This window comes from Papio anubis, chromosome 8, assembly GCF_008728515.1.
Source record: "Papio anubis isolate 15944 chromosome 8, Panubis1.0, whole genome shotgun sequence".
In the NCBI taxonomy this organism is placed as follows: Eukaryota; Metazoa; Chordata; class Mammalia; order Primates; family Cercopithecidae; genus Papio; species Papio anubis.
In genome coordinates, this window is record NC_044983.1 from 69,254,969 (window position 1) to 69,272,588 (window position 17,620).

At 37.8% G+C, this 17,620-nt stretch overlaps 1 protein-coding gene across 12 annotated transcripts in view; it reads right to left on the minus strand.

Moving 5' to 3' along the window:
* STAU2 (staufen double-stranded RNA binding protein 2) overlaps positions 1–17,620 on the minus strand; it is a 333,041-nt gene that overhangs the window by 161,568 nt on the left and 153,853 nt on the right. The gene's annotated exons all lie outside the window — the stretch shown is intronic.

Genomic DNA, 17,620 nt, shown 5'->3' on the forward strand with positions numbered 1-17,620 from the left:
CACCACACCTGGCCAAAAAGTAAATCTTATTAAAATAATAAATAATCATTGCCACAAATGCTTAAGTGACCAAAAGAGCTTTTGTATGATTCCTGAGGTCAAATTAACAATCTAACAATCAAACATTTCTATGAACAAAAATGTTACTATGTCCATCTAGAAAAGTCCTACGGTAAGGATCACTAAATACTGCTAATGACATATACAAAAAAATTGAAAACTAAGTCCTGACTTTAAGCAAAACATGTAATATTCTGACTTTTGCCAAATGATTAGTGTTTGGTATAAAATACATTCTGAAATATATATGCCTTGTAGTAGTAAGTATTCAAATCAAATTAATAAGTGACTTTAGTTATATTATCTTTCTGTACAGCTGGTAACTTATCTCTTACGATGATCAGCATTTTATATTTATGTTAACGGTCAAAGGTAAAATAGATAATTAAGCCTAGATACAAACACAAAATACAATTGCTGCAAATAGTTTACCCATGTTCATTTTTTTTAAAAAGTTGTTCTTATTGAATTCATTCCTTTTAATTATACGTCTTAGGGTGACAAGGAAAGATACAGTGGCAGACAGCAGAAGCAAAACCGAAAATAATCCTGAAGACTAAGCTGACAGTATATTAGACACAACCAGCAGCTTCACATGAACTAGGGAGCATCTCTTTCTCTAATTAGCTCGTTTATCTCTTTAAAACACAAATTCCTGTCTTCATCCACATTTACCATCCTGAGAGATTGCTGCTATAACCTTTGACTGCAAAATGTTACCACAGGCATCCTTCACAAGAGAGAAATTACTATGTAATAAAATAGACGGATAGTAGTAATAGCTAAAAGCTAACACTTAAGATTTAAAAGTGTGGTTGCTAACGTGCTAAGTGTTTTGCATAAATATGGATTATCTCATTTTCTATTCTCACAAAAATTTGGTAAGATAAGCGATATTAATATTCAATTTTACAGACAAGCAAACTAGGGTTAGAGTTCCTGTAATTACTCTGAGGTCACACAGATAATATAAGCGAGTGCCAGGATGTCAAACTATGTCTTTTAACTAGAGGAGAATAATCATGCTACCTTTGTACTATCATTATCAGGAGAGAAAAAAGAGCTAAAGGAAGGAATGAACAAAAAAGTTACAGATTAAGTAAAACTGCGCTATCTAAGAATGAAAAGAAAAACAGTGAGATGAAGAACAGAGTTTGGAACTATTAAGAAGAATGCTCTAAAGGTAGCCGGGATGGAAAGGACTACTGCAAAAACAAATGAGAGAAAAACAGAACTAGATGGTTCCAAGGGATGAAAGAAATTTAAAAGATTTTGAAAAGCAGCTAAAATCATTATTCACATGAAAACCTGGTGAACATAAAGAAACAAATCATGTTCAATTTTTCTTTTACATTCCTACCTTACTTTTAATTTTACTCATACCTCCAAAACATAGCCTGTACTTATCAAAGTGCTGACAACTGTTTAGGTTCTCAGAGAAGTAATTATGTTTCAAGAATCCTGGAGCAGTTCTACAATTAGACACAGGATTCTAGTCTTCCAAACAAGTTTTTCATTTTTAATTAGTGGAATTAATAAAATCTGTTTTATTCGACTAAATTACTTTCTTCTATCCTTACATTGTTTATGTTACCTTAATACTATACAATTGGCTGGACATGGTAACTCAAGCCTGTAATCCCAGCACTTTGGGAAGCTGAGGCAAGCAGCTCACCTGAGGTCGGGAGTTCGAGACCAGCCTGACCAACATGAAGAAACCCTGTCTCTACTAAAACTACAAAATTAGCCAGACATGTTGGCACATGCCTTTAATCCCAGCTACTCGGGAGGCTGAGGCAGGAGAATCACTTGAACCCGGGAGGCGGAGGTTGCAGTGAGCTGAGATCATGCCATTGCACACTAGCCTGGGCAACAACAGTGAAACTCCATCTCAAAAAATATATATATTATACAATTTATCCAGTAGGTACCATTTGATTTTCACCTGAGAGCTATGCTTAACTTCAAAATTTCTTTCTGTTAAAGATCACTGTTTGGAGTAAGGAAAAGAGGTCAGGAGAGACGAGGTCAAAGTAATTACTATAAGAATTTCTCTCTTGGAAAGGAGAAACCCAGCAGGCACAAAGTACAGTTCATCTCCCGATCCTTACTTTCTCTATTTCTTCTATTGTACCCCTCAGACACAAATGAGAAATAGAAAAGCAGATGATATGGTTTGGCTCTGTGTCCCCACCCAAATCTCACCTTGAATTGTAATAATCCCCACATGTCAAGGGTGGGACCAGGTAGAGATAACTGAAACAAGTGGGTGGTTCCCTCATGTTACTCTCTTGGTGGTGAACGAGTCTGACAAGATCTGATGGCTTTATAAGGGGCTTCCCCTTTTACCTGGCACTCATTTCTCTCTCCTGCTGCCCTGTGAAGAGGTGCCTTTTGGCACAACTGTAAGTTTCCTGAGGCCTCCCCAGCCAGTCCCACAGAACTGTGAGTCAATTAAACCTCTTCCTTTATAAATTACCCAATCTCTAGCAGTTCTTTATAGCAAACTAATATACGAGACAACAGCAGGAGGTAAGTCAAAGTCTGAAAATTGGAAAGCAGATGAACAAGTTGTAGTTAGCTTAGCAGATATGAGTAACTGAAACCTAACCTGCAGAGGAAGAAGCCAACAAAGAGCTAACAGTAAGGTGATGTGTCACCCAGAATCCTAGAAAGCCTCCAGAATTAGGAGGTACTTTAAAGATGAATCCTGGAAGGGGCTGAAACAGAAAGACTGTCTGGAAGTCTTTTCAAGTTATTATGAAATCTCCCTATCACCTCTTTGACCCCAAGCAGCCAGGTGCCCACTCCTTCCTAATAAGGGTTTCCTGTTGGAAGAGGCTAAAACAGAGAGGCTCTGGATACCAGGCATAGTTGAGGGTGAAATCCGTGTGTCACCCTGCAAATAAGGAGATGGAGTTCCAAGGTTTCATACTGAAAAGATTCCGAGCCTCTTTTCTCATTTCCCCCTCAGAAGACACATCCAGGGTTCCAATCCACAAGGAACAAAAAGATAATGAGGAGAACAGAAGGAAAAAAATGCAAAAAAAAAAAAAAAAAAAAAATTCCTCAGGCACATAAGAGAAATACTACACCCATTAAACAAGAATAGGAAGCCATAAAAAGGAATATTCTGAGAATGAGGAAGAACTCTGGGAAATCAAAAATATAATAGCTGAAGTGGAAAACAAAATTGAGGAACTCTTCCTAGAAAACAGAACAACAAAAAAAAAAACAGAAATGGAGGGAGAAAAGAAAAATCACAAGACCATCCATAAGATTAACAGCATCACACAAATAAATAACAGCAAAAATAAAAGGAGAGAAATTATTAAAGAAATAATATATTTCTCAGTTCCAAAGTATATGAATTTCTAGATTAAAACTCAAATGTCCAACATAATTTATCAAATACACATATAAAATACACGTATCTCAGAATCCCTGAGAAAATAAAAAGTCAGAAAAGCATTGATAGGGAGGAGAAGGGTAAAAGTTTCATATACAGGCTGAAGAGTCAGGTGTTGAAATTTTAACAGTAATGGTGGGATGTACAAGACAAGGGTGTGATGCCTTCCCAACTCTGTGAAAATTTACTTCCAATTTAGAATTACATCTTAGAAAAAAAACTATTAAGTGTGTGGGAAATATAAAGAAATTTCAGACTACAAGATCTCAAAAAAACATTTACTTTCCATGTATCCTTCACAAGGTCCTAAAGAATGAACTCTACCAAAACAAGAAAGTAAACCAAGAACAAGGGAAACTGTCCAAAAAACAGTCAACTCAACAAAGGACAGAGGCCAAAGAAATTTCAGGATAATGGTGAAGAGAAACACCAGCTCTAAAGCAGGCCTCTCCATCAATCTGCAATACAAGAGGAGGATAAAGAGCTCTAAAGGTTGGGTAGGGTGGACGTTGGGAAAGGAACGAAAAAAACTGCATGATCTGCTTGAGTGGTAAAGACTTTGGGGATAGAAAGATGTAGAAAAGTGTATGTGTGGAGTATATACCAGAGTTAAATCCTCATTTTCCATAGCAGAAAGTATATTTAATATTTTTACTTTTATATTACTTCTCATAATATTTAAACATGAGAAACCAAGAGATAGCACAAACTACCGATAGCGGTAAATAATAAAATAAATAGTTACAACAGGTGGTAAAGTGGTTGCCTCTGGCAAAGGGGAAGCAGAAATGGCCAGTGGCAAGGAAGAACAGGATATTTTGGTGTTTTAAATTATAAACCTTGAGTTTTTACACTATTAATCTTGTATAAATTCTGCCTTTATATATATATATATTACTTTGAGTATGAGTACTACTTTGATGAATATAGTGATCAAATATGAAAAAGAATAGTTATGTCTTGACTTACAACAAACTCTAAGATATTAAGAAAAACTCTTAAGATATCTGAATGAAGAAAATCAAGATGCAAGAATGGCATATAAAAAAAAGGTGAAGAGAGTATTCCATTTTTCCTTAGAATCTAGAAACATAACAGTGACAAAGAACCAATCTGAAAAAAAACAATTGCAACTTTTCTTGAACCTTTTAGAGACCTGAGATTACAAGGTAAACAAGCAAAATGAATTCTAGAGAGTAATAAATCCTTCTGGGAGAGATACGACTCACAAAAATGTTACAGCGTTGGCAGGGCAGGGATAGCAGAGATGACTGCCATGAATGCAAGTAAGAAGAAACTAGATGAAATGTTAAATTCTTAAAGCCTGAGTATGAGCTAGCATAATAGTTTAGAAAAACCGGGAGCTCCAGACAGCAGCTCTTTTCCATTGTCCTGCCCTGGATTCTCAGGAGAACAACTGGGGGTACAGTTGCAGACCAGAAAGAGCCCAACTTGGTGCAGGAATGCAGCTAGTTAGTGGCTGCACTGAGGGACAAGCACAAAACCTTGCCAATTCTCTAGGCCATTGTCCAATACAAAACAAAAAATTTAAGCCACTGGAGAAAGGGTTGAAACAAATCCTATATGCCTTTGGGGCAAAGGCAGGAAATTCTCTGGTCCTAACAGCTCAGTAAAGCTTCATTGCTTCTGAAGAAGGATTAAAAGCAAAAGCTATATGCTCCTGGGGGGGGAAAAAAAAGATAGAAAACCTACTTGAGAGTAAGACACTACAGCAGTATAAAGCAGAGGTCTGCAAATGCTGGGAAATGTACAGGAAACTCTCTCATGCTCAAAGTGCCCACAAATCCAAGACAAAGTTTGGTTACCACAGAGAAGAGAGCAAAAACAGAAAGATCCACCTCTGAGACCCAGGCTCACAGAGTCTGCCAGAAAATGAAGCTGTACAAAAAAATCAAGAACTATGACACCCACCACAATCCCAGGATTAAATAATAAATAACAGCAGTCTACTACAGAGCCCAAAGAGAGATAACCCCCATGCCATGACACAGCAAAGAAGAGACCTCTAAACCTGAGGGCAGAGCAGAGAAACTGTGAAAAAACCCTCTCAAAACCTCACATTACACAAAGCACAGATAACAGAATATGACTACTGAAGGAATTTGCAGTTAATAGTGACTATGGCAATAACAAAACCCAAAATGAATTCAGTAAGTAACTAGACTGATGCAACCCTCCATCCAAAACGTCTGAGAGAAAGACAAATGCTGATTTCTCAACAAATACTATTTGACTTAGCCTCTACTATTTTTCTGTCACAAGGTCCAACACTCATTCAAAAATTATGAGATACCTAAAACTGTAAGAAGAAATAAACCACTGCCAAAACATAAGGAAGTCAACAAAACAGGGCCCAGGGATGACCCTGATGCTAGACCTTTCAGAAAAGTATTTTACAACACCTATGATTCATAGGTTGAAAGACCTACTGGAAAAAGCAGACAACATACATGAGCATATGGGGAATTTCGGCACAAAAATAGAAACCACAGAACAAAAACAAAAGGAAATCTTAAGGAAAAATATTAGAGATCAAAACATTGATGTCATTATTAATAATGCATTAATTCAGACTGCACACAGCTGAAGAAATATTGTTGAACTTGTAGATAAATCAATAGAAATTACTCAAACTATTTAACAAAGAAAAAAGAGCGGGGAAAAAAGAAACAAAAAATCCTAGAATTATAAGACAATACCCATGGTCTAATGAATGTATAAATGGAATCTCCAAGGAAAAGAGAGAGAAAACAAGGAATTAAATATATTTTAAAAGATAATAGCTATGAACTTGCCAAAATAACTGAAAGACATCAAATCACAGATCCAAAATGCTCAGAAAACCCTGTAAGGATGAGGATGAGAAGGATGAGGATAAGGAAGGAGGAGGAGCAGGAGGAGGAAGAGGAAGAGGAGAAGGATAAAGAAGACAAGGAAAAGGAGAAGGAAAGATGAAGGAGGAGGGAGGAGGAAGAAAAAGGAGAAGGGAGGGGGAGAAGAGAGAAGAAGAACAATAGCAAAGGAGGAAGAGGAGAAGGAATAAACAGGAGATAGAAGAAAGAGGAGAGACTGCACCCAAGATGGCCGAACAGGAACAGCTCCAGCCTCTAACTCCCAGTGTGAGCGACACAGAAGACAGGTGATTTTTGCATTTTCAACTGAGGTGCTGGGTTCATCTCACTAGGGCGTGTCGGACAGTTGGCACTGGTCCACAGGTGCAGCCCGACCAGCAAGAGCTGAAGCAGGGCGAGGCATCACCTCACTTGGGAAGCGCAAGGGGGAAGGGAATTCCTTTTCCTAGACAAAGGAAATTGATAACACAACACCTGGAAAATTGGGTAACTCCTACACTAATACTGCACTTTACCAAGGGTCTTAGCAAACGGCACACCAGGAGATTATATCCCCCACCTGGCCCAGAGGGTACCACGCCCACGGAGACTCCCTCATTGCTAGCACAGCAGTCTGCAATCTAACTGCAAGGCAGCAGCAAGGCTGGGGGAGGGGCACCTGCCATTCCTGAGGCTTAAGTAGGTAAACAAAGCCGCCGGGAAGCTCGAATTGGCTGGAGCCCACCACAGCTCAAGGAGGCCTGCCTGCCTTTGTAGACTCTACCTCTGGGGACAGGGCACAGCTAAACAAAAAGCAGCAGAAACCTCCGCAGAGGTAAATGTGCCTGTCTGACAGCTTTGAAGAGAGCAGTGGATTTCCCAGCACGGAGGCTGAGATCTAAGAACGGACAGACTGCCTGCTCAAGTGGGTCCCTGACCCCTGAGTAGCCTAACTGGGAGGCATCCCCTACTAGCTGCACACTGACACCTCACACCTCACACAGCTGGGTACACCCATGAGACTAAGCTTCCAGAGCAAGAATCAGACAGCAACACTTGCTGTTCAGCAATATTCTATCTTCTGCAGCCTCCGCTGCTGATACCCAGGCAAACAGGGTCTGTAGTGGACCTCAAGCGAACTCCAACAGACCTGTGGCTGAGGGTCCTGACTGTTAGAAGGAAAACTAACAAACAGGAAGGACACCCACACCAAAACCCCATCAGTACGTCACCATCATCAAAGACCAAAGGCACATAAAACCACAAAGATGGGAAAAAAGCAGTGCAGAAAAGCTGGAAATTCAAAAAATCAGAGTGCATCTCCCCCTCCAAAGGAACGCAGCTCATCACCAGCAACAGGACAAAGCTGGACGGAGAATGACTTTCATGAGTTGAGAGAAGAAGGCTTCAGTTGATCAAACTTCTCAGAGTTAAAGGAGGAACTACGTAACCAGTGCAAAGAAACTAAAAACCTTGAAAAAAGATTTGACGAATGGCTAACTAGAATAACCAATGTAGAGAAGTCCTTAATAGAACTGACAGAGATGAAAACCATAACACGAGAACTACGTAACAAACGCACAAGCTTCAGTAACCAACTCCATCAACTGGAAGAAAGAGTATCAGCAATTGAAGATCAAATGAATGAAATGAAGTGAGAAGAGAAGTTTAGAGAAAAAAGAGTAAAAAGAAATAAACAAAGCCTCCAAGAAATATGGGACTATGAGAAAAGACAAAATTTACGTCTGATTGGTGTGCCTGAAAGTGATGGGAAAAATGGAATCAAATTGGAAAACACTGCAGGATATCATGCAGGAGAATTTCCCCAACCTAGTAAGGCAGGCCAACATTCAAATTCAGGAAAGAGAGAGAACACCACAAAGATACTCCTCAAGAAGAGCAACTCCAAGACACATAATTGTCAGATTCACCAAAGTTGAAATGAAGGAAAAAATGTTAAGGGCTGCCAGAGAGAAAGGTCGGGTTACCAAGAAATGGAAGCCCATCAGACTGACAGCAGATCTCTCAGCAGAAACTCTCCAAGCCAGAAGAGAGTGGAGGCCAATATTCAATATTCTTAAAGAAAAGAATTTTCAACCTAGAATTTCATATCCAGACAAACTAAGTTTCATAAGTGAAGGAGAAACAAAATCCTTTACAGACAAGCAAGTGCTTAGAGATTTGTAACCACCAGGCCTGCCCTACAAGAGATCCTGGAGGAAGCACTAAACATGGAAAGGAACAACAGGTACCAGCCACTGCAAAAACATGTCGAAATGTAAAGTCCATCGATGCTAGGAAGAAACTGCATCAACTAACGATCAAAATAACCAGTTAATATCATAATGACAGGATCAAGTTCACACATAATGATATTAACCTTAAATGTAAATGGACTAAATGGTCCAATTAAAAGACACAGACTGGCAAATTGGATAGAGTCAAGACCCATCAGTTTTCTGTATTCAGGAGACCCATCTCACATGCAGAGACATACATAGACTCAAAATAAAGAGATGGTGGAAGATCCCAATTAAATGGAAAACAAAAAAAAGCAGGGGTTGCAATTCTAGTCTCTGATAAAACAGACTGTAAACCATCAAAGATCAAAAGAGACAAAGAAGGTCATTACATAATGGTAAAGGGATCAATTCAACAGGAAGAGCTAACTATCTTAAGTATTCATGCATTCAATACAGGAGCACCCAGATTCATAAAGCAAGTCCTTACAGACTTACAAAGAGACTCAGACTCCCATAAACTAATAATGGGAGACTTTAACACCCCACTGTCAACATTAGACAGATCAACGAGACAGAAAGTTAACAAGGATATCCAGGAATTGAACTCAACTCTGCACCAAACGGACCTAATAGACATCTACAGAACTCTCCACCCCAGATCAACAGAATATACATTCTTCTCGGCACCACATCACATGTATTCCAAAATTGATCACATAGTTGGAAGTAAAGCACTCCTCAGCAAATGTACAAGAACAGAAATTATAACAAACTGTCTCTCAGACCACAGTGAAATCAAACTAGAACTCGGGACTAAGAAACTCAATCAAAACCGCTCAACTACATGGAAACGGAACAACCTGCTCCTGAATGACTACTGGGTACATAACGAAATGAAGGCAGAAATAAAGATGTTCTTTGAAACCAATAAGAACAAAGATACAACATACCAGAATCTCTGGGACACATTTAAAGCAGTGTGTGGAGGGAAATTTATAGCACTAAATGCTCACAACAGAAAGCAGGAAAGATGTAAAACTGACACCCTAACATCACAATTAAAAGAACTAGAGAAGCAAGAGCAAACACAGTCAAAAGCTAGCAGAAGGCAAGAAATAACAGAGCAGAACTGAAGGAGATAGAGACACAAAAAACCCTCCAAAAAATCAATGAATCCAGGAGTTGGTTTTTTGAAAAGATCAACAAAATTGATAGACCGCTAGCAAGACTAATAAGGAGGAAAAGAGAGAAGAATCAAATAGACGCAATAAAAATGATAAAGGGGATAGCACCACCCACCCCACAGAAATACAAACTACCATCAGAGAATACTATAGACACCTCTACGCAAATAAACTAGAAAATCCAGAAGAAATGGATAATTTCCTGGACACTTACACTCTCCGAAGACTAAACCAGGAAGAAGTTGAATCCCTGAATAGACCAATAGCAGGCTCTGAAATTGAAGCAATAATTAATAGCCTACCAACCAAAAAGAGTCCAGGACCAGCCGGATTCACAGCCGAATTCTACCAGAGGTACAAGGAGGAGTTGGTACCATTCCTTCTGAAACTATTCCAATTAACAGAAAAAGAGGGAATCCTCCCTAACTCATTTTATGAGGCCAACATCATCCTGATACCAAAGCCTGACAGAGATACAACAAAAAAAGAGAATTTTAGACCAATATCCCTGATGAACATCGATGCAAAAATCCTCAATAAAATACTGGCAAAGCGAATCCAGCAGCACATCAAAAAGCTTATCCACCATGATCAAGTGGGCTTCATCCCTGGGATGCAAGGCTGGTTCAACATACACAAATCAATAAACATAATCCAGCATATAAACAGAACCAAAGACAAAAACCACATGATTATCTCAATAGATGCAGAAAAGGCCTTCAACAAAATTCAACAGCCTTTCATGCTAAAAACTCTCAATAAATTCGGTATTGATGGAACGTATCTCAAAATAATAAGAGCTATTTATGACAACCCACAGCCAATATCATACTGAATGGGCAAAAACTGGAAGCATTCCCTTTGAAAACTGGCACAAGATAGGGATGCCCTCTCTCACCACTCCTATTCAACATGGTGTTGGAAGTTCTGGCCAAGGCAATCAGGCAAGAGAAAGAAATAAAGGGTATTCAGTTAGGAAAAGAAGAAGTCAAAATGTCCCTGTTTGCAGATGACATGATTGTATACTTAAAAAACCCCACTGTCTCAGCCAAAAATCTCCTTAAGCTGATAAGAAACTTCAGCACAGTCTCAGGATACAAAATAAATGTGCAAAAATCACAAGCATTCTTATACACCAGTAACAGACAAACAGAGAGCCAAATAATGAACGAACTCCCATTCACAATAGCTTCAAAGAGAATAAAATACCTAGGAATCTAACTTACAAGGGATGTGAAGGACCTCTTCAAGAACTACAAACCACTGCTCAGTGAAATAAAAGAGGACACAAACAAATGGAAGAACATACCATGCTCATGGATAGGAAGAATCAATATTGTGAAAATGGCCATACTGCCCAAGGTAATTTATAGATTCAACGCCATCCCCATCAAGCTACCAATGACTTTCTTCACAGAATTGGAAAAAACTACTTTAAAGTTCATATGGAACCAAAAAAGAGCCCGCATTGCCAAGACAATCCTAAGCCAAAAGAACAAAGCTGGAGGCATCACGCTACCTGACTTCAAATTATACTACAAGGCTACAGTAACCAAAACAGCATGGTCCTGGTACCAAAACAGAGATATAGACCAATGGAACAGAACAGAGCCCTCAGAAATAATACCACACATCTATAGCCATCTGATCTTTGACAAACCTGACAAAAACAAGAAATGGGGAAAGGACTCCCTATTTAATAAATGGTGCTGGGAAAATTGGCTAGTCATGAGTAGAAAGCTGAAACTGGATCCTTTCCTTACTCCTTATACGAAAACTAATTCAATATGGATTAGAGACTTAAATGTTAGACCTAAAACCATAAAAACCCTAGAAGAAAACCTAGGTAATACCATTCAGGACATAGGCATGGGCAAGGACTTCATGTCTAAAACACCAAAAGCAATGGCAACAAAACCCAAAATTGACAAATGGGATCTAATTAAACTAAAGAGCTTCTGCACAGCAAAAGAAACTACTATCAGAGTGAACAGGTAACCTACAGAATGGGAGAAAATTTTTGCAATCTACTCATCTGACAAATACCCAGAACCTATAAAGAAGTCAATCCAATTTACAAGAAAAAAACAACCCCATCAAAAAGTGGGCAAAGGATATGAATGAACAGACACTTCTCAAAAGATGACATTCATACAGCCAACAGACACACAAAAAAATGCTCATCATCACTGGCCATCAGAGCAATGCAAATCAAAACCACAATGAGATACCATCTCATACTAGTTAGAATGGCAATCATTAAAAAGTCAGGAAACAACAGGTGCTGGAGAGGATGTGGAGAAATAGGAACACTTTTACACTGTTGGTGGGACTGTAAACTAGTTCAACCACTGTGGAAAACAGTGTGGCGATTCCTCAAGAATCCAGAACTAGAAATACCATTTGACCCAGCCATCCCATTACTGGGTATATACCTAAAGGATTATAAATCATGCTACTATAAAGACACATGCACACATATATTTATTGCAGCACTATTCACAATAGCAAAGACGTGGAATCAACCGAAATGTCCATCAGTGACAGACTGGATTAAGAAAATGTGGCACATATACACCATGGAATACTATGCAGCCATAAAAAAGGATGACTTCGTGTCCTTTGTAGGGACATGGATGCAGCTGGAAACTATCATTCTCAGCAAACTGTCGCAAGAACAGAACACCAAACACCGCATGTTCTCACTCATAGTTGGGAATTGAACAATGAGATCACTTGGACACAGGAAGGGGAACATCACACACTGGGTCCTATAGTGGGGAGGGGGGAGGAGGGAAGGATAGCTTTAGGAGATATACCTAATGTAAATGCTGAGTTAATGGGTGCAGCACACCAACATGGCACATGTATACATATGTAACAAACTTGCACATTGTGCACCTGTACACAAGAACTTAAAGTATAATACAAAATAAAATTAAAAAAAAAAGAAAGAGGAGAAGGAAGTAGGGGGAGAAGGAAGTAGGAGGAGGAGAAAAAAATGAGAGAAAAAATGAGAAGAAGGAAGGAAGAGGATAAGAAGGAAAAGAAGAAAAGGTAGAGGAGAAGGAGAAGGAAGAAAAATAGAAAGAAGGGAGGAAGAAGGGTGGGGAAAGAGTACAGGGGCAGAGAAGATAAACTTAGATACATCACAGCCAAATTGCTGGAAAATAAAGAAAAGAAATATATTGAAGGCTGAGAAAGGAAAAAAAAATACATCAACAAGAACAAGTAAGAATTACAATAGACTTTACATTGAAAATTATGCCTATCAAGAGACAGTGGAGCAAGATCTTTAAAGTACTAGAAGAAACAGGAAACCCAGAATTCTATATCCAGAAAAAAACAACTTTCAAAAATGAAGGTGATTCATTGCAGGCTTAAAAACGAAAAAAAAAAGTGAAATTTTCTGCTACAGCAGTCACTGAAGAGCAGCAGCCATAGTTCTGCATTACCACATGGCCATGGGCCTCAACCAGGGCCCATGGTGAACAAGAATATAAGCAAGCTGAGGCAGGGCTGCCACCCTGGACACCTCACCAAGCACACAAAGTTTGTGTAAGACATCATCTGGGAGGTGTGTGGCTTCCTCTGTAGAAGTGGCATGTCATGAAGCTGCTCAAAGTCTCCAAGGACAAGCGGGCCCTCAAGTTCATTAAGAAAAGGATGAAAACACACATATGCACCAACAGGAAGCAAGAGGAGCTGAGGCAGTATCCTGACTGCCATGAGGAAAGCAGCTGCCAAGAAAGTCTGAGCCCCCACCCCACTCTGTGTATAATAAAACCTATAAAGAAAAAAAAGAAAGTGAAATAAAGACTTTTTTCACAAACAAAAGCTGAGAGAATGCACTGCCTACAGATCTGCTAAAATAAGTAATATTAAAGGAAGCTTTCAAGCAAGGAAGGGGTATAATACCAGAAAGAAATCTGAATTTACACAAATAAATGAAGGATATTGAGAATAATCAAAATGTGAGTAAATATAAAAGGCATTTTCTGTTGATTTTAATCACTTAAGAAGATAACTGACTATTTATAAAGCAAAATTAGTAACAATGAGTTGTAGGGTTTAAAAAATATAGAAAACTAACATGTATAGCCACAATAGGAGGTCAGAGAAACTTAGAGAAGTAACATATGTGACCACAACAGAGGTCAAAGAAGAAAAAAAGTAAACAGAGTAAGTAGGGAAAAATAAAGGCAACTAATAAAATGGTGTGTTTAAATATAACAACTCAATAACTTCAGTAAGTACAAAAGGTCTAATCACCATAACTAAAGGGCAAAGTTTGTCAAATTAAATTTTAAAGAACAAGACCCAATTATATGCTTTCTAAAAGAAATCAATGTAAAGATAGGCTAAAAGTAAAACACAGGAAAAAAAGATCCCATGCAAACACCAGTCAAAATAAAACTGGAGTAGCTATATTAATATCAAACAAAACAGATTTCAGAACAAGGAATAAAAGGAAACATCCAATAAAAGTGGTCATCAAAAAGACACAGCAACACTAATTGTACATGTATATAACAACAAAGTTTCAAAATGCATAAAACAAAAACTAATAAAACTGAAAGAAGCAGAAGTAGGAAAATCCAAACTTATACTTGGAGACTTTAACACTGAACAAAACAAGTAATCATAACAGATACAGGGCCTGAAAGAAGAAATCAAGAGGGAAATCAGAACATATTTTGAGTTGAATGAAAGTAAAAACCCATAGAGTGTGTATCCCAGATGTTAAAAAAACAAAAAGAGAAGAAAAACCTAACTTGTCAAAATGTGTAGGACAGAGCTACATCAGTGCTTAAAGAAAAATTCACAGCATTAAATGCCTATATTAGAAAAAGGAAAGTTCTCAGATATATAGCCTAAACTTCTACCTTACAAAATTAGAAATGAACAAAAAAATAAAAACAAAAACCAGTGAAGGATAAAATAAAGAGCAGAAATCAAAAAAACTGAAAATAGAAAAACAGAGAAAAATCAATGCAACTAAAACCTAATTGTTTGAAAAGATTTAAAATTTTATAAAACCCCTAGCTAAACTGAACAGAAGAAAAAGAGAAAAGAAATAATCAATATCAGAAATGAAAGTGAATATCATTACAGATTCTGCCACTACTAAAAGAGTAAGGGAATGTTACAGATTCTTCCACGATTAAAAGAAAAAGGGAACGTTATAAACAATTTTATACTAGTAAATTCAACAACTTAGAAGAAATAAACTAATTCTTTGAAAGACAAAAACTACCAAAGTTCAATCAAGCAGAAGTAGGTAACCTAAGTAACCCTATTTATTTTTAAAATCTGAGTTTGTAGTTAAAAAACCTTTCCACAGAGAAAATTCTAAACCCAAAAGCCTTCACTGGTAACTTCTACCAAATAATTAAGAAATACCAACCAGGTGCAGTGGCTCACGCCTGTAATCCCAGCACCTTGGGAAGCCAAGGCAAGCAGATCATTTGAGGTCAAGAGAGCCAGCCCGGCCAACATGGTGAAACCGCTTCTTTACTAAAAATACAAAAAATCAGCCAGGTATGGTGGTACACACCTATAATACCAGCTACTCGGGAGGCGGAGGAGAAAGAATCGCTTGAACCTGGGAGGTGGAGGTTGCAGTGAGCCAAGTTCGCACCACTGCACTCCAGCCTGGACGACAGAGCTAGATTCTGTCTCAAAAAAACAAACAAAAAAATCCTGTTTTAGCTGGTTTTAAAAACTGCTTTTGCCACACTCATCAAAAGTCATCTTATTGATAAATCAATATATTCAGTCCTTCTCTTATTTGATCTCTCTGCAGCATCTGACGTAGTAGTCATTCTCTGTTCCTTTTTGCAGGTAGTCTTTCCTCCTCTTTTTTCCTGTATCTTGAATGCATCTTATCTGCTATTCAAATCTTACCCACTACATTTCTGAAATATCTCTGGAGTCTTTCCCTTCCTCCTCTCTACCTTCACTGTCTCAGTTCAGACCCTCAATATCTCTTACCTAAACAACTCTGGCTGCCTCCTGACTGGCATTCCTGTCTGGTTTCGCTCTGCTCAAATCCATGCTCCACATTACTTAACAGAAGTATCTTTTGAAGAATGCAAACCAGATCAATTCACATTCATGTTCAAATCTTAAATGAGCATTTCTTCAAACTTTCTACTTGGCATAGTAACAGTGACCTCAGCTTCTTTTCCTGACTTTCCAGGTTCATCCTCATGCTCTCTAGGTTCTGGGATACTATAGTTTTGTTATACGGTTAAAATTCCTCACTCCCTGCACTTAAAGAAAGATCACCTCCTTGAGTGCAGAGACCAAGTTTCAGTCATCTTATTAAAATCAGTCATTTTTAAGTGTCTAGCATTTAGTGAGTGTGATGATTAATTTTGTATGTCAACTTGTCTGGGCCACAGTGCCCAGATACTTGGTCAAACATTATTCTGGGTGTTTCTGCAAGAGTGTTTTTGGGTAAGATTTACATTTAAAGTGGTGAACTCTGAGTAAAGCAGATCATGCTCCACAATGTGGGCAGTCCTCATCTAATCAGCTGAAGGCCTGAACAGAACAAAAAGCTGACCTCCCAGGGCAAGTAGGAATTCTCCAGTAGACTGTTTTTGGACTGAAGTTTCAACTCTTTCCTGATTCTCCATCCTGTCAGCCTGTCCCATCAGATTTTACACTAGCAAAGCCTCCACAATCACATGGGCCAATTCCTTAATATATATACACAGACACACACACACATACACACACACACACACACACACATGCTGATGGTTCTGTTTCTTTGGAGAACACTGAATTACACAATGGTTATACAAAAAATGTTTTTCAAATTAATGAAATTAATTAATTAATGCTGGTTTTTTGTTCTACTTTCATTTAATTTACAAATACATGTCTGTGAGGAGATTTATTTTGACATATTTTTATAGATCACTCACCAGTTTTAAGTCAATATAAATGTGTTAAGTTAAAACAACAAATATACAATATAAGGACTACAGAAACTGGAACACATGTTAGGTTTCATGTTACAAATACTTTTAAAAGAAGAAAAAGTGTTGACTAGCCAGGTTATAAAAACAGAATTGAAAGCTCTAGCAATACCACACAAAGATTTTTTTAAATCATTCAAAAGAATTGCCTAGAAAACAAAAAAGTACATAAAAGTGTCTTTATATATTTTTGTTTCTAACTCTAAACTTTTAAAATGTGTTCCTGTAGAAACTAAAAATATCTTTGAAACAGAATTCTTGTGTGAGAAGATGCTGGTCTAAAGCATGTTACTTTTGATAAAAGTAATTAGTAAGCCTGTTTTTTGAATGTTCACATAAATAAAATGTTTGATAGAAATAATGTCTACAAATCCACAGATAACAAAATGATACTTAATACAAAATGGAAATAAGCCAATTTCTGCCAAGTTATATGCCAAGTTCTGAATTCAGGGTTCTCTGCTTCCCTTGTAACAGATGTAGGTGTTAATGATGTCATTAACTGCTGCAGAAAAAACAGGGGACCATGAACACAGGTCTTGGCAGAAAATAAACACCCTATGAGTTCACCTTTAAATTTAAAGTAAATAGAAAAATTAGTTTATAGAGTGTCTGTCCAATATAGTTCCTGCCCTAAAGGGGTAAGTCAGAATTTTTATTTCCAGTGTTTTCAGCTGTATTCCAAAAATAAAGGCTAACAACCTGTGTTCTCAAAAGACACAAATTAAGACTGTATCTATACGGCAAAAACAACCAGTCAACAAGTTAAAAATGTTACATTGGTATTACATAAAATATGTACAACCACACGACAAACTTTTTGCATTTTCTAATCGTAAGATTACAAATACTCATTAATATCTCATCTTACTCCGTAAGT